Raw genomic sequence first — 19,232 nt, 5'->3', positions numbered from 1 at the left:
TATGTAGTTTCTGAATATAATTTTGACTCAATGTATCCCATTCGCGTACAATTGCCTTTTTTAATTCTTGTACGTGTTGACACTGCTTTCCATTCGCGTATACGCCGTGAACAAGTTCTGCCCAGCAATTTTTAATAACATTAAGGCCCGGGGAGCGTACTAGCCACGGCAAAACAGATATATATTTGCATTAAAGTATGATTGGACCAATCCTGATGTGTGTACAGGTGCATTATCTTGTTGAAAGATGTAATCAGGTCCAGAAACGCGTTCTGCATGATTATTTATTTGTTCGTTGATTAAATTTATGTACCGGACACTATACATTCTCCCATCGATGAACTTGATACATGTCTTGCCGAAATAACTGATGCCGGCCCAAACCATCACGCTGCCTCCTCCCATTTGTCTTCGAATTGCCGACATTGTCTCTTTTCTTATGTCATGAAAATAATCCCATCAGGATCATCCAAGTTGATTCTTTTTCGTCTGAAAATAGTACTGGTACTTGCTACATGCAAAATTGCTCGCTTATCACGATCGGATAACGATGACGACCGACCAGTGCTTTTCTTTTTGTCATAATCTGCAACATTTTTTAAGAAATCATGTATTTTACAACTTCTTCTTATTACTTTCGATATTTTTGCTACTAATAATTGTTGCTGTTTTAGTTCAAGAATTTGCTTTTTTCAGACCTGTTTAATTTGTTCCGCATCCCATACATAAAAATTTATATAATATTGTAGCGACACACGAGCTGAGGGACAAATCGAGCCACGTGTGATCTTGCCTCGGAGTATCAACAACGTTAGGACATACTGTAATAATAATAAGTAAACTTCGGGTAAAAACAATGTCGCCGCTTCATGCAACCGTCTAACAAAGGCGAATGGAAATTTACCGGTATCCCCTCGACCAGCATAAATAAACCAACGCGATCGTAAGGTGACCAATTTTCATCAGTCTAAAATAAATTCAAAATTTTATAATTATATATTTATATTAATATATAAAAATTTAATTAAAATAATATTAAATATTTTTAAAATATTTATAAATTAAATTTATTAACATTATTCTAATTAAATTACTAATCATTAAATTATTTCATTTATATTATATATTTATATATATATAAATAAATAAATTTTTACTAAAACATTAAAATTTAAAATATAGAAACTTATAAAATATATTAAAATTTAAAAATTTATAAAATTTATCAAATAAAAAAAATTATTAATAATCTTCAAATAAATTTATATAAATTTTATATGTAATTAAATAAAATAATTGTAATATATATGTTGAGTCAATGTCCGAATCTGGGCCCGAGTCGTCCTCGTGGCGGGGGCTTTGGACAGGTAAGGATTCTTCACTGAAGCTATCCATTTTCTTACACTGAAGTTACTTTTATTGACACACGCAAAAATGTTACAGAGTTGACACAAACTCACAATGATCACACACTCGCGACGCTAGTGACAATGGCCTTAGGTTCGATAACGTATCCGCGGACAACGGGATGGTAGTCGTACGCACTCGCAAAATCTAAGTCGGATTCTTTGTTAATATTCACTGACCGTAAGGCGTTAATCTCTTTGTCGATAAAATCGCAAGAGAGAATGACTTTCCGTCCCGGTGATACCTCAGAGGAAAACTATGATGGGGCGTGTCTAAGGACACGAGATCATCGGATTCGTCGGGGATATCCTACGTTCGGAAAGTAAGGGAAATTGACGTTGCTGCTAATTGGCCAATCTCCATATCGGTAGTTAGAAAAGGATGCTAGCCGCCCTCGAAGGAAGGTTGCTAGTGGGAGACGTCGTTCGTGGAAAAATAGGTCTCTCCTGTCTTCCTGTAACTAGGACAAAGATTGTTTATCTGTTGAAGGATTTCAGGTAACTAGATATTAGTGTTTATAACGGTCCTCGGGCTAGCCGATCACGTACTGCGGAGACGCGTCGGCATCTGGTAAACAGCCTGCCCGGAGAATAGGATCTACGTGTGGCGAGCTACGGGACAGAAACCGTTGGAATGTTTACTGCCACGTGCCGCTACAAATCTTTCTTTTAAGGAGAGCTATAGGGTTACTCAATGCCTTTGTTAGATGGAGAGTTCGTCCCGTTGACCGCGGCCACGTTCGGCGACTAATTGTCGCCTTGAGCCCACGCTCATTGTCACAAGTCTCAAACAAATACAATTGGTTAGAATGACGACAATTGCTTAATTACGGTTGTAGAATCTAGGTTACAGTGTCAAGGGATTTCCCAAAGTTCCAAAGGGATGGTTCCGGTGTCCTTTCATCTCCGACATATAGAAATATAAATAACACTCGTTCTCGTCCACTTACGGAAGTCAAGCAGCGCTATGGATAGTACTTAGATAGTTGACACCAAATAATAGTCATAATTTAGAACATGTTACGTAACAAACAATTTTACGTAACAGCCAGAACAGTTCAAACAAAGTATCTAAAATCAAAGACGGCCCATAACAAGAAGCCGTGAACTCCCCCATTTTATTTAATTTATAGCGATGTAATTTGTAGCGCAAATAGCGATAAAAATAAAGAAGCGATACTATTCGCGAATGACCTACTAATATGCGCGAGAGACAATAAAGCTTTAAAATCCGAAAGCCATCTACAACAAATATTCGACAAAATGCATGGCTATTTATGGACGGTAGAAATTAATATAAGCAAGTGAAAGACAATTTTATTCTAGCTGTACACCTCTGAAATATTAGGGACAAAATACGATGTACGCAGATATGTCAAGAAATTTCTCTTATCCGACAGCAACAATAACAACCAGCCAATGTTTCGCGCAATGGAAACACGAATTGAAGACTAAGTTGAAAAACACGATTTCAAACTACTTGCTCAGGCTGTTGTCTTAGAATCATCTCGTTATCAGACCAACATTTGCAGAATAATCACTGAGCAGACGTAAATGAAATTGATAAATAACGAATTCTTTGCAATAATAATACTTAACAATGAACAAAAGGGAGACATTTTGCAAACGGGACCAGTCAATGGACTACTCTTAAAAGATGCAAAAGGTTTCATCTCGATAGCTCGATCCAATCCAGAATAACTGATGAATTTGTATATATAAAAATTGGATTTTTGAAAAAAAAAATAGTTTACAAAAAAGAAATAGAAAAATATTTTATATCTGAACCAACGGGAAATTATGTCTTACAAGGAGCAAAAAGTGTCATTCCGATTGATCAAGCCGTTCCCGAAAAATCGGTAAACATAACAGAAAGAAAAATATACATGTCGAATTGAGTCATTTTCCACCTTTTCCAATGTCGATGTCATGAAATGTAAACCTTTTTTCGCATTTCTAGCAACAACTTCTAAGTCAGTACTCTGTACTAAAATAGCACCTAATAAATTTGATAATTGATTAGTTTCAATTCCATTCTTTTTAAACAAAAAACGCTATTGGTTATTTCCAATTACTGAGTAAATCGCCTATCAGGAAAAACTGCGCCCTATTTGTTTTCCTGCAAAATTCGAAATCCTCAAAACTTTCAATAATTTGTTCAGTTCAGCGGAAACTAAAATATCTCTTTATTGGTATTTTTTCGTATAGAAAAACACAATTCCCGTCAAAATCATTCTTTAGCTACTTTAATTCTTAACGGATCAAACAAATTTCGACATGTACCTAACCAAGTATTAATTACACCGAACCAATGAATGATTATGCCAGAACTTAAAATATTAAACTCGCGAGTATCACGAATTGCTATTCAGAGAAGGTGAAACGTAATATGGCGTTAGAGAAACACTATTCGTCTGCCAGGAAGAGATAACTGCATCGGTATAAATATTAAACTGAAACCACAGACTCTACGCGCGTTTGCCTTTTTCAGGCATACATCACTAATGTTCCCTGAAGATAAATTCTCGTCTACGCTTTCTAATGCATTACGCTTCACTCACTCTCTCGTTGTCATTACTTGAATACAAACAGAGAATAGTATTCTTCCCTAATCTTCCAAAAGAACAAAAATTATCTTTAATAGGCATACGTTACAATTTATAATCGTACATCAATTACAATCTACTGTTCTTATTTTAAAACGAACAGAAATACATACCGTATCCAAACATCGTGACCGCGACATTTCATCAACAAGTGATTATATCAACTGAAATTTTGTGGTATACTTACTTAGCACGCAAGATAACAAATCATCTGGTGGTACCAATTGATCATTAAAATAAATAAATATAAAAAATTTAAGGTTTTAATATATGAAATTAAGGGAATTAATAAAATGATTTCTACATCAAAGATAAAAAATGTTAATGAAATTAAATAGAATGGTAATGAAAATCGAAGATTTATTTTTGTAATAGGATTAAATCCACATTCATATGGCAAATTTTTTTCGATATTAAATTTTTTATGTATTGATAAAAATTTATTTAATGAAAAAATGATTAATAAAATTATAAGGATTAATAAGTAATAAATTAAGTTTATTAAATATATTAATTTAATATTAAAGTTTTTAATTGGAAATTAAATGTAATTTTATTATACTATATATTTTAAAAATTAATTTAATTTATAATAATATAATAAAATATACAAATAAATAATCAAATTACATCAACAAAATGTCAATATCAAATAGCAAATTCAAAATTAATATGGTGAATTGTTGAGAAATGATTTTTTATTATTCGAATTGACTTCCGGTTTGGACGCGGGCGAAGGTAACACGTGGGTAGTGAGCGCGGTGAAAAAGTGTAAAGTGAAGGGGAAAAAGAGGAGGGAGACAAAGCGGAAAGAAGAAGAGGAAAAAAAGGATGAAAACACGAAGAGGGGACAAAAAGAAAAAGCAGAAAAAGTGACAATAAGACAGGAGAAAGGTGAAACATAAAGCTAGGAAAGAAGAGGTTAGATTGACGAAAGCACAAAGCTAATTAGCCAGGAACAGGACAGATGGCGACAAGAGGCAGACCGAGGATAACGAACCAGGCGAGGTAGAAGGAAGACCGCAGAAACACAAAGGTACAGCGTGGAAAGGTACAGCGTGACGGAGAAGGAGGCAGCAAGGAGAGAGATCGACATAGAAGCAAGGGACGCGAGGATGGAGAAAATAGAAAGGGGATTAGATGTGCTGGTAGAGCTAGTAGAGGACATGAGGAGGGGGAGGGAGGAGAAGAAAGAAAGATGGGAAAAGGAGCGAAAAGAGGAAAGAGAAAGGTGGAAAAGGGAGAAGGAAGAAGAGAGGAGAAGATGGGAAAGGGAGAGAGACGAAGAAAGAGAGAAATGGAGGAGCGAGAAGAAGACGGGAAGAAAAAGATGGAACAGCGAGTGGGAAAGATCGAAAGGAGAGATGAAAGTTCTGGAGGGCAGAATCAGGAGGTTTGAGGAGGAACAGGGCAGGATAGAAAGGGAGAGGAGAAAAAGGAACATCGTAATAAAGGGCGCGGAATGGGGGGGGGAGGAATGCGATAACGGGACAGCGGCAGAATTCTTAAAGAAAAATATGAGAGTAGAGGTGGAGGTAGAGAGGACTCAGAAGGTAAGGGTGGGAATAAAGAACACAATAATAATCGCAACGCTGAAATCGTTGGAGGAGAAGACGAGGGTAATGAGAGAGAAAAGCAAATTGGGAAAGGGGATATACATAGATAACGACCTAACGAAGAAGGAAAGGGAAATTCAACAAAAGTTAAGAAGAATAGCGAGAGCAATAAGGGAAAAGCTGGAGTACGTAAAAATAGGGTACAAGAAGTTGAAAATAGAAGATAGATGGTACAGGTGGAACGAAGGCGAGGAGAAGCGAGAAGAAGAAAGAAAGAGAGAGGCGAGAGATTGAGATAAGGAGAAAGAAAGGGGCGAGGGGGACACAAAGGGGTTGAAATTGTGCTTCTGCAATATAGCAGGGATATTAAACAAGGACAAAGAGGTATGGGAATATCTGAAGTCATTTGACGTAATCGGACTCACAGAAACATGGACAGAGGAAAGCAAATGGGAAAGGGTAAAGCATAGACTGCCCAAGGAATACGTCTGGAAATGCAGAGCAGCAAGGAAAGAAAAGAAGAAGGGAAGGGCGAGAGGGGGCATACTAACAGGCATAAATAAGAATCTGAGAGAAATAGAATGCAAGGAAACAAGCGATGAAATGGAAGGAGAGAAGCACGCTCGCCAGATATAGATGCGGCAACGTAGCTAAGGCAAGGGAGCACTGGAAAGAGGAGGAAGGAAGAAGGTGCAGGCTGTTCAATAAAGGAGAGGAAGATAGGAGACATATCCTGGAAGAATGTGAGGTAACAGATGGATCAAAGGGACTGGAAGAGACAGTAAAGGAGACAGGAGAGGGGCTAGCAGTGCTGAAAGAGATAATGGAGAAGAGAAGAGAATACAGCTGGAATCAAAGGCCAAAGAACGACAGGCAGAAGGGTTAGGGCAAAATAAAGGTGCAATGAAACATATGTCGTATTACAAGGTAGCATAAGTGTACTGTAAGGTGACTTAAGTAGTAATATAAGAAAGTATGTAAACCGGAAGTCGTCCAAAGCCGAAAGGCAGGGACTAAGTTTAATAAATAATAATAAGTTTTTATTTCTATGTAAAATAAAAATGAAAAATAATGAATTAAAAATTGATGAACATCAAAATAATTTTTTAATTGAAAAATTTGTGTTTGTGTATAAAGCGATAAATGTATTATTTACATATAATATATAAATTAATTTTGGTGTTATAAAAATTATTGATGAAAAGAAATAAATTGGAATGAATTTTGTAAATGTAGAAATAATTAAAATTTGATTTCATGAAGATATATTATAAACATAAATTATTCGAAAACAGAATGGGAATATTCCAATTTTTAAAAATATTAATAAATTTAATAAAAAATTAATTCTATAATTTTGTATAAGAAAAAGTTGAGTAAAATTAAAAGAAATAATAATAATAATAATTAAACTTGAAATTGATGATATTATAAAATATAGAATTCAACAATTTTATTATTTTATTTAATATTAATTATTCTAATTGAAATAATTGTTGAAAATTCTATTCATAATCATTTAATATAAAGTCTTGATGAATTCATTAAAATAAAAAATAAAATAATTACTGATATTGAAGAAAAAGTATATAGTTTGTTATAAAAAATAAATATTTATTTTTTTAAAAAATTAAATATTATATATAAAATTAATATTTATATACGTAAATTTCTATTTGTTTTTAAAACTATATATATATATATATATATATATATATATCGTAGATGAAAGGAAAGCCGAAGCCTTTCCTTGGAAATTTTGGGAACATCCTCTAGTACTTTAGTCTAGATTTTATTATAGCTGTAATTGTTTAAAATTTGTGATAGCGAGATTGGGTTCGAGGTGACAATTGGTCGCCGAACGTAGCCATGGTCACGAGGTAAACGTTTTGCCTAACGGAGGTCTGGAGTGGTTGTATGGGTTTTCCGAGAAGTGTGATTGTGGCGGCAGGCGGCCTCTTGAGCGGGTCTAGCCACGTGTGAGGTTACCTCGGAGATGTCGAGACAATGGGACATACATTGTATCAATAACCAAACTCCAGGCAGAAACTGCCTAGCAACGGCGTTCGGAACTTCTCGATGCTTCTAACGAGTGCGTATCGAATTGCAGACGAGGCTGGCACTCTTGTGATTGCCTTGGAGAGTGACACATCGAACATTTCTCGTCAATCGTATTTTGCGCCTACTATTAGTTTTTACGATGAGTTATCTCGAGAGTTAAAGAGTTATCTCGAGATTCGTTTGAACCCAACAAAAGCATTGTTAATAGTGTACGTAAATTCATTATTCGTAAATCATATTATTCATTAACTTCATTGTTCATCAAATTTATCATTCATTAGACTTAATTATTTGTTAAGCTTAGTGATAGTCTTGTATATACGTGTACATACAATCTCGGCTTTGTGAAACGATGGCTAGTCCACGCGAAGAGTTGTCACGCGCCCAAAATTCCGATCTTAACCCGACATATGTATATACATACATACATACATATATATATATATATATATATGTAAAGACATATTACTATATAAATATATTAAATATTTTAATTATATAACAATTTTTTTAAATTTATCGATAGGGTATGAACCTATAAGGTTAATTTAGCTTATTATATATATATAAAATTAAAATTAATTTTGGATATTAGTTAATAATATAATAATTAAATAGCATTTAAGTAATGTAAGTAAAATATATCTGATTTTTATTTAATAATCAGTAATTTAGAAAGAATTTTAAATTTTGATTTATTTTATGTAAAATAATTTTTAAAGTAAATTATTATATTTATAAAAATTTAATAAAAATAAATAAATTATAAATTAATAAAAATTAATATATTATTCATTTAAATTTTTAAATTTATATATATAAATTATGGAAATATTTTTAAAATTTATTTATAATTAAAAAATTAATTAATTTAAATTTTATTATTTAATTAATTTAATTTTATATAATTGTATTATTATATATTTTTTTAAATATTTATATTATATATATATGTCGGAGATGAAAGGAAAACCGGAGCCTTCCCTTTGCAATTTTGAGGAAGCCTTCTAATGCTTTAGCCTATATTTTATCATTTTTTTTTTTATTTATTTGTTGAAATTACAATCAATTCTCGCGTTGAGAATTATATTTTATCATAACTGTAATTAAGCAATTGTCATTTGTAATTGTTTGATATTTGTGAAAGCGAAAGTGGGTTCGAGGTGACAACTGGTCACCGAATGTAGCCACGGTCACGGGATAAACGTTTTGCCTGACGAAGGTGTGGATCGGTTGTATTGTTCTCCTTAGAAATCACATAGAATTGTACTTTAGAGATGTCGATATAATGGGACACACGTTGTATTAGGAATCAATCTCCAGACAGAAACTGCCTAGTAACGGCGTTTGGATCTTTCTCGATGTTTCCAAAGAGTATACAACAAACTTTTGACAGAAATTGCCTAGCAACAACGATTGGAACCTTCTCGATGTCTCCAGCGAGCATATAACAAACAAATGCAGTCGTATAGCGAAAAAGATTTTCATCAGATATTCATTCGCGTGATCGCCTTGGAAAGTGATACATCGAGCAATTTACCGAGTGTCTCAGCAATCGTATTTTTGTGTTTAAAATTATTCTACGCATAGCAAAGAGTTATCCCGTTGACCGTGGATTCGTTTGAACCCCGGAAACATTGTTAATAGCGTTAACTAAATTCATTATTCGTTAAACCTATCAATCGTTAATCTCATTATTCGTTAAATTTATTATTCGTAAGACATATTATTCGTACCTCTTATTGTTCGTTAAACTTATTATTCTTTAATCTAATTATTAGTTAAACTTACCGTCTGTTAATCTTATCATTCATTAAACTCAATATTCATAATATTTTGTAAAATCTTGTATATTCGCGTAAATATATTCGCTGTTTCGTAAAACAATGGCTAATTCAAACGAAGAATCATTACGCGCCTTAAATCCTAATGATAACCCGACATATATATATATATATATATGTCGGGGATAAGAGGACACCGGTGCCTTCCCTCTAAAACCTCGGAAAAATCCATAAAAAACATTGTAATTAAAATCTACAGTTGTAACTAAACGATTTGCCGTCATTCTAACCAATTGTATTTGTTTGAGACTTGTGACAATGAGCTTGGGCTCAAGGCGACAATTAGTCGCCGAACGTGGCCGCGGTCAACGGGACGAACTCTCCATCTAACAAAGGCATTGAGTAACCCTATAGCTCTCCTTAAAAGAAAGATTTGTAGCGGCACGTGGCAGTAAACATTCCAACGGTTTCTGTCCCGTAGCTCGCCACACGTAGATCCTATTCTCCGGGCAGGATGTTTACCAGATGCCGACGCGTCTCCGCAGTACGTGATCGGCTAGCCCGAGGACCGTTATAAACACTAATATCTAGTTACCTGAAATCCTTCAACAGATAAACAATCTTTGTCCTAGTTACAGGAAGACAGGAGAGACCTATTTTTCCACGAACGACGTCTCCCACTAGCAACCTTCCCTCGAGGGCGGCTAGCATCCTTTTCTAACTACCGATATGGAGATTGGCCAATTAGCAGCAACGTCAATTTCCCTTACTTTCCGAACGTAGGATATCCCCGACGAATCCGATGATCTCGTGTCCTTAGACACGCCCCATCATAGTTTTCCTCTGAGGTATCACCGGGACGGAAAGTCATTCTCTCTTGCGATTTTATCGACAAAAAGATTAACGCCTTACGGTCAGTGAATATTAACAAAGAATCCGACTTAGATTTTGCGAGTGCGTACGACTACCATCCCGTTGTCCGCGGATACGTTATCGAACCTAAGGCCATTGTCACTAGCGTCGCGAGTGTGTGATCATTGTGAGTTTGTGTCAACTCTGTAACATTTTTGCGTGTGTCAATAAAAGTAACTTCAGTGTAAGAAAATGGATAGCTTCAGTGAAGAATCCTTACCTGTCCCAAGCCCCCGCCACGAGGACGACTCGGGCCCAGATTCGGACATTGACTCAACATATATATTACAATTATTTTATTTAATTACATATAAAATTTATATAAATTTATTTGAAGATTATTAATAATTTTTTTTATTTGATAAATTTTATAAAATTTTTAAATTTTAATATATTTTATAAGTTTCTATATTTTAAATTTTAATGTTTTAGTAAAAATTTATTTATTTATATATATATAAATATATAATATAAATGAAATAATTTAATGATTAGTAATTTAATTAGAATAATGTTAATAAATTTAATTTATAAATATTTTAAAAATATTTAATATTATTTTAATTAAATTTTTTATATATTAATATAAATATATAATTATAAAATTTTGAATTTATTTTAGACTGATGAAAATTGGTCACCTTACGATCGCGTTGGTTTATTTATGCTGGTCGAGGGGATACCGGTAAATTTCCATTCGCCTTTGTTAGACGGTTGCATGAAGCGGCGACATTGTTTTTACCCGAAGTTTACTTATTATTATTACAGTATGTCCTAACGTTGTTGATACTCCGAGGCAAGATCACACGTGGCTCGATTTGTCCCTCAGCTCGTGTGTCGCTACAATATTATATAAATTTTTATGTATGGGATGCGGAACAAATTAAACAGGTCTGAAAAAAGCAAATTCTTGAACTAAAACAGCAACAATTATTAGTAGCAAAAATATCGAAAGTAATAAGAAGAAGTTGTAAAATACACGATTTCTTAAAAAATGTTGCAGATTATGACAAAAAGAAAAGCACTGGTCGGTCGTCATCGTTATCCGATCGTGATAAGCGAGCAATTTTGCGTGTAGCAAGTACCAGTACTATTTTCAGACGAAAAATAATCAACTTGGATGATCCTGATGGGATTATTTTCATGACATAAGAAAAGAGACAATGTCGGCAATTCGAAGACAAATGGGAGGAGGCAGCGTGATGGTTTGGGCCGGCATCAGTTATTTCGGCAAGACATGTATCAAGTTCATCGATGGGAGAATGTATAGTGTCCGGTACATAAATTTAATCAACGAACAAATAAATAATCATGCAGAACGCGTTTCTGGACCTGATTACATCTTTCAACAAGATAATGCACCTGTACACACATCAGGATTGGTCCAATCATACTTTAATGCAAATATATATCTGTTTTGCCGTGGCTAGCACGCTCCCCGGGCCTTAATGTTATTAAAAATTGCTGGGCAGAACTTGTTCACGGCGTATACGCGAATGGAAAGCAGTGTCAACACGTACAAGAATTAAAAAATGCAATTGTACGCGAATGGGATACATTGAGTCAAAATTATATTCAGAAACTACATAAATCGATAGCAAATCGTACAATAGAAGTAATAGAAAATAAAGGGGGATGTACTCATTTTTTTTTGTTACACACTAAATCTCATAATATTTTTAATTATTTTCAACAAACCGCATATCCTGAGCTCATAATGTTTTGATACTATACGTTACAGACGAAAAACGTTACATGCGTCATTGAGCAATTGAAGATAGCTCACATGGGCTATCTCTTTCATGGGCATGATCGCATTCAAAGATCATGGTTTATATAAAATAAATAGTTACATTGAAAGGCAAGAATCGCACGCTAAAAATGTGGGAAAAATGACAAATAAGGAAAAATTCCACAGGATCTTAGGGCATGTAAACTTTAATTATTTAGATACAATGTGTAAAAAAAAATTAGTTGAGGGAATGCCAGAAAATTTTGAGTAAGTACAATTAAAATGTGGCACACGTATCCAAAATAAAATGCACAATTTACCGTTCCAAAATAACCGTAGTAGAGCACGCGAGATTTTAGAATTAGTACATACCGATTTAAATGGACCTCATAAAAATACCGGGTTTTATGGATCTAGATATTTCTTAACATTTATAGACGATTACAGTAAGTGCGCATTGATTTATACTGTGAAATCAAAAGATGAAGTTTACATTTGTTTCCTTGATTATACAAACAAAATGGAAAATCTTACTGGTAAGAAGATAAAGAGATTAAGATGCGATAATGGAAAAGAATATATGAACAAAAACATGTACAATCTAACTAGGGCAAAGGAAATTGTCGTGGAACCATGCCCACCTTATGTTCACGAATTAAATGGAACAGCTGAGCGCTACAATAGAACAATTATGAATTCCGCTAGATGCTTATTACATGATTCAAAGCTGAATATTAAATATTGGCCGGAAATAGTTAGAGCCGCGGCGTACTTAAAAAATAGGACCATTACGAACACATATGAAAATAAAACACCATTTGAAATATTTTTTAAAAGGAAACCGAATATAAATAATTTAAGATTGTACGGAAGTAGAGTTTTCGTAAGAATACCTGAAATTAAAATAAATTCGAAATGGGACAAAATAGCAGACACTGGGATACTTGTAGGTTATGAAAACATTGGATATAGGATCCTAGTTAATAATAAAATTATAATTGCAAGGCACGTAGAATTTATAGATGAAGATGATAATTTAGACGGATTTCAAGGAGAAGATGAATCAGACAATGAAACAGAAAAGGATTTTGACGAACATTCGGATTCAAACGAAATTCATGAAAATGAAATAAATGACGAAAAGGTCGAGCAGGTTGCAATAAAAGCGGAGAGAAAGTTAAGTAACAAATCAGAAAGAAAACTTGAGGACATAGAAAATAATTTGAGAAGGTCAGGACAGGGAAGAAAGAAACCTCAAAGATATGGCCAAACGAGCTCATATTTCATTTATGTGAATGTAGTTAGCGCAGACAGTCCTCAAACCTATGAAGAAGCTTTAAGTGTAGATGACAGCGGTTCATGGAAAGAAGCAATGGATCGAGAAATGAATAGTTTAATCAAAAATAAGACCTGGCAACTAGTAGAGAAACTAAAAGACAAAAAAGTATTAGACTTGAAATGGGTATATACGAATAAATCTGATAATCGTAAGAAAGCACGATTAGTCGTTCGAGGCTTCCAACAAAATGAAGTACTGGAAGATTTATACTCTCCAATGGCAAAAATGTAAACGTTGAAGTTATTACTATCTTATTGTTGTCAATATGGTTTGACGATTATGCAAATGGATGTAGAAACAGTATTCCTAAACGAAACTATAAAATCGGAAGTATTTGTAAAACAACCTATAGGTCACGACAATAAAAGCGGGAAAGTATGTAAATTAACAAAAACGTTATATGGATTGCATGAAAGTTCAAGAGCTTGGTATGAATGTTTCCACGAGTATATGAAAAAATTAGGATTTCAAAGAAGTAAGAGTGATTATTGTCTGTATATGAAGTATGAGAGCGATGATGTTATATATTTAATTCTATTCGTAGACGACTTATTAACATGTGGAAAAAACAAAAGAAAAATCGATGAGATTAAAAACAAATTGTCAAACCAATTTGCGATGAAGGACTTAGGTGAAGTAAAGACTTACTTAGGAATAAACATTGAATACGATAATAAGAAGTGTGAGATGAAATTAGATCGAAGTAGTTATATAGAGTCATTAGCGAAACAATATAATATAGAAAATAGTAAATTTTACATCAATAGTATAATTTACATCAATGGAACAAAACTTAAGTTTAGAACCCGCACAATCAGCCTCAGACGATATAAGATATAGAAATCTCATAGGAGCTTTATTATATATTAGTACTGGAACAAGATTAAACGTTAGAGATAGTGTAAACTATTTAAGTCGATTTCAAAACAGTTACAACGAGACCCACTATAAATATGCATTGAGAATTTTGAAATATTTATATTTAACTAGGAAATTAAAATTATAAAAACTTATAAAAGAAATTTGAATGCTGAAGTTATTGATTGTTTTGTTGACGCTGATTGGGCTGGAGATAAAGTAGATAGAAAATTCACTACGGGATTTATCATAAGATTTTTCGGAAACGCAATTTACTGGAAATCAAGAAAGCAAAGTGGCGTGACAAAATCATCAACAGCCGCCGGGTATGTAGCTTTATCGGAAGCTGTGAGCGAAATTAAATTTGTAAGAGAATTGTTGAAAGATTTCAAAATAATGATCGAGACGCCAATAAAAATTTACGAAGATAATTCTGGAGCGATTGCGATATCAAAATTTGGTAGCTTGACAAAAAATTCTAAGTACATTGAAGTTCATTTCCATTTTGTGCACGAAAGTTACGAAAATAAAGAGATTGACATTATAAAAGTAGATTCAGAAAATAATGTAGCTAATATTTTAACGAAGGCTATAGGGAGAAACAAATTTGAAAATTTTAGATTACTTTTAAGAATAGTTTGATTGACTTATAAAAGGAAATGAATATGCAGCACAAAAAATTGAGGAGGTGTGTTGAGATTTGTATAATTTTCTGTGCTGGACTGGGTTAAGTGCGTAGTAGAGATACTTGTATGTGGGTATCAGTGTGTGGAGGTATGTGTGTGGGCGGCGTCTCGAAAGCAGATAAATGTAAACTGTTCAGTCGGTTAACAGTCGGGTATAGAAGAAAGTGCTGAGACGCGTGCAAGTGTGTATCGATGAATATATAAGAAATCCTCCATAAAATAAATATATTACTACTCTAATGTTAATCCTCACTATCAATTTAGTGTTCCTATAACATTATTTCGGCTTCAAAGATCGACAATTCTCAACATTAGTACAAAAATCTGAGCAAACCAATAATCAGATTACTCACTACTAAATCTATCAACATTCTATTCCTCAGAAGTTCTCCCAGAAAATTTTAAGTACGCGCATCGTATCTTTTTAAAACCTATCACATCATTGATCGCGTCTCGCCGCTAACAGAATCTCTAGTACCACTATTCGCCAATTTTCATTAGCTCTTTTATTGCCATAACTTGAAAGCGTATAAATGCCAGAAAGAATATCTCCACGTCCCGTAACCGGAGGCTTTTCATTTTCCAGAATTGTTGAATTTCGCGTTGTACGCCTGGAAAAGGGGCGAGAGTACACGTACGCGAGCCCACTACGATTAATCATTCTGTTTTTCGATGCTGCCTCTCCCGACTTCGTGCTACCTCGTTTTTTTTTTCGTTTTCGGCCAGTTATCATGGAGGAGTCGGGGGTACTTGTTTGCTCACAGTACGAATAACAAGGGCGTCAAAAGCCGGACGAGCCAGCAGATTCGTTAGGCAAGTATTTAACGAAAAATGACGCGGCGTCTCCCCGAGCTGTCTCCACCCATTCTCGTCCGGTTAGTTTGTGTTTTAACTCGTTACGTCCATCCCTTTCATCGATCAAAAAAAGAACTACTACTACTACTACTACTACTACTACTACTACTACAAATACTAAAAGCGAGCATAATGACAAAGTAGTAACAAGAATGACTTCCCGTGCTCTGGATAGTCCAGAGGATGCGGAGTCATTGGTAGTTACCTTTTTCTATGGCAGTTTGCCGGGCCTCTTCGGCTCGTAACCTCTTCTTTCTTCGGGCGCAATGCCCACTGAAACTTACATCTAAGCTCGAGACTTTCTAAATAGCAAACCAAAAAATAAAGTACAAAGGTGAAATAAAAAGATAAATCGCGGAAGCTGATCCAAGTGCACATAAATGAACAACGATCATATAGCGATCGCTGTCCGTTCGCATCTGCATGCTCGAGCAATATTAACGTTCGTTTCGAAAACTACTCGCGATCACGACCGCGAAATTAAATAAATCGACGAGCAAAGCCAGACGCGATGACACGTTCCATTCGTGTCAGCTTTACCGTCGATTATTCGAATGAAATTCCTTGAAGCAGGTTGGTCACTCGAAAACGCGTCTACCCGATCAGAGGTTCACCTCCACGGTTCTCACACATATCACCAGGGCGCAAGAGCCTCCACTAGAGAGAATGTCCCGAGATGCCTCCAACACCCGAGCTTAACACGCAACATGTACACTCTAATTTACGTACCATTTTCCTGAAATCGACTGACGAAGGCTAGTGACCATTGCGCAAAAAGTGATAAAACACATCTAAAGAAATTATATCGTTAAAATAAATATAAGTAAACTTGGAATTATAATTGTAATTTACAGCAATATTAACAGCGTGGTTACGCTTAATCGTGTAGCTAATATTACCACGAATTGTGATTGTATTGATACGTCTCCACATTTTTCGTATCTTAAGTTGTAGCGAATGAGAAGAACGACGCAATTCCACAGCCTAACCACACACACACACACACACAATGTGGAAAATACGTCGTGCACGATACCCTAACACATGGTCAGCAGCTGAGAAATTTTTGCATTAATTATAGTCATCGTGCCCAATATCTTTTTCCCATTCAAGTAACACCTGAGCACGTGAATGACATCCTGACAATGGGCACGGCAATTGTTAAATCTGAAAATCCTAATCTAAAAGCATGATTAGTTTGTCTCATTTGTATTTAACGGACTAATGTCCTTTGATTTTACATTTTATTACTTCGTTTTGGATTATAATAACTCTGCTTTATTAATTTAATAAATTACTGAAATTTTAATATTATCAAAAAAGTAACATTAATTGAAAAAAGACTAAGACTCGATGAAATAGAATAATTGTCTCTAAATGCATTACCAAGATAGAAATAATCTTCGGCAATCTCTTCGTCAAAGCACATTTCCAAAAATGCAGAAACAGCGTTCAAAATTATTGCTTTGTTTCAAAAATCTGCCTGTCGCGAAGTTTCTTCTTGCACATAAAATTTCACACATTCTTGTACGGAAAAGAAATAAATTTTAATTCATATTTTAAATTCTACTTACGTTTATAGTATCTGAAGTCAAACAAAAGAATGTGATATATTATAATTAATATTGTCACAAAATGAATGTATCGTGTATTGCATGTATCGTCATTATCATTGAGTAAAAATTGCATCTTTCATTCCAACGAAATCGGAGGGCATCCGATTTTTCCTTCGGTACCTCTTATTTATACTAAAATTCATTGCTTAAGATTAAGTGTATTTATGTCATACAAGTATATTCGTCGAGATATTTGCCTTTTGCAAATATTTATACTGAATACTATTATACATATTTGTCAGTACCACGAATATATTCTCAAATTTATATGTTTAAACTAATTATTAAAAAATTAATGATTATAATCGCGATGTGTAAGAAGACCTATCCTGAACTAATAAATAAAGATATGAAAAAAATGTTACTACTCACAGGTGTAAAAAATACCCGCGGTCACTATGCTCGCAAAAAATTCTACATAATACAACCAGTCACCCGTTCATCCTACGACATAATTGAGTGACCGGAGGAACAAAAACGCATGCGACTCACCATTAGAAGCGGAGAAGCGGAAAACGTTCCCATCGACACTGCATTATCTCAGCAAATATCATTTCAAAGACTAACATCAGGCAGGAACTGTCGAAAATCCAATGGTGGAAATGGAGGTTATGAAAAATCTGTTACAAAACAAACCACGATAAGTGATCGCTGATTATTTGGAATGTTGGAGATTGTGAAAAATGGAAATTTATTACACTCCTAACTTTAGTAATAATAAAGATTGAAATTCTAATAAACATCCATAAATGTAAAAACTGAAACTCTAATATAAAAGTTTAAAATCTAGAAATAAAAAATCTAACGATTTTTTAAATATATTAGTCATTTGTTTTATAATTTGGTATTAAAACACTAACACTTTTTTTATTTTAATAGAAGAATAATCTTAGAAAACCCTAACCTATGAAATTTTCAATCAAATTGTATTTCTTAATCAATAGTATTGAAAGCAAAATATACAGAATACACATAATTCAAGTAAGATATGTGAAGTTACTTACATTCTTGGCTTTTGAGCCATCGTTGGAGCATTCCCAAAAAAGACAAAGAAGTTTAAGCTGTGATATGTCTATAACAAAACAGAAAATATCATTAATATTGTTAATACACAATGATAAGCATGGAAATTTAACAACAATAAAGACTAAACTCTGATAAGTATATAAATTGAAACTCTAATATAAAAGTTTGAGAATAAAACATTCACTGATTTTTGATACGTATCAGACAGTTTTATTGTACCTTAATGTTAAGATTTTAAGACTTTATTTCAATTAAAAAGGACATTTACAGCTTTCTAAATTATCAATCGTTTTATTGTATAATTAACAATATTTCAAAAAAAATATATAATAAATAGAACAAATTGAAATACAATACGTAAAACTACTTACATTCTTGAGATCCTGCAAAGGCTTTGTCTTCTTGATGCACTGACTCTATTATCGAAAAAGAATATTCAAAAGAATATAAAATAAGACCACATTACCACGACCGCAAAAATTATAACCAGCGAACAAGAGCTCTAATGTCGCGTAGAAAATTGTTTGATAAAATTTGACTACTTTCGCGTGTGATTATTTAATTGAATTTAATCAAAACGACCGTGATTGGAAAATATTGAAAAATACTTTTGCGGAGCAAACACTGACTCTACAAACCGCATTGCACGCGGTCAAAAATATTCCCTAAAAATAGAGTTGTTTATGGGTGGTGTGGGGTGGGATGGGATGGGGAGTAGAAAAGAAGCGAAATATAGTTTCGATGTCTTTCATCTTTTCTCTATCAAACGTTTATTTAGAAAATAGTGCTACTTTT

Source organism: Bombus vosnesenskii, unplaced genomic scaffold (assembly GCF_011952255.1).
Source record: "Bombus vosnesenskii isolate JDL3184/JDL3185 unplaced genomic scaffold, Bvos_JDL3184-5_v1.1 scf7180000015342, whole genome shotgun sequence".
Lineage (NCBI taxonomy): Eukaryota > Metazoa > Arthropoda > Insecta > Hymenoptera > Apidae > Bombus > Bombus vosnesenskii.
This window is presented reverse-complemented; position numbering follows the sequence as displayed.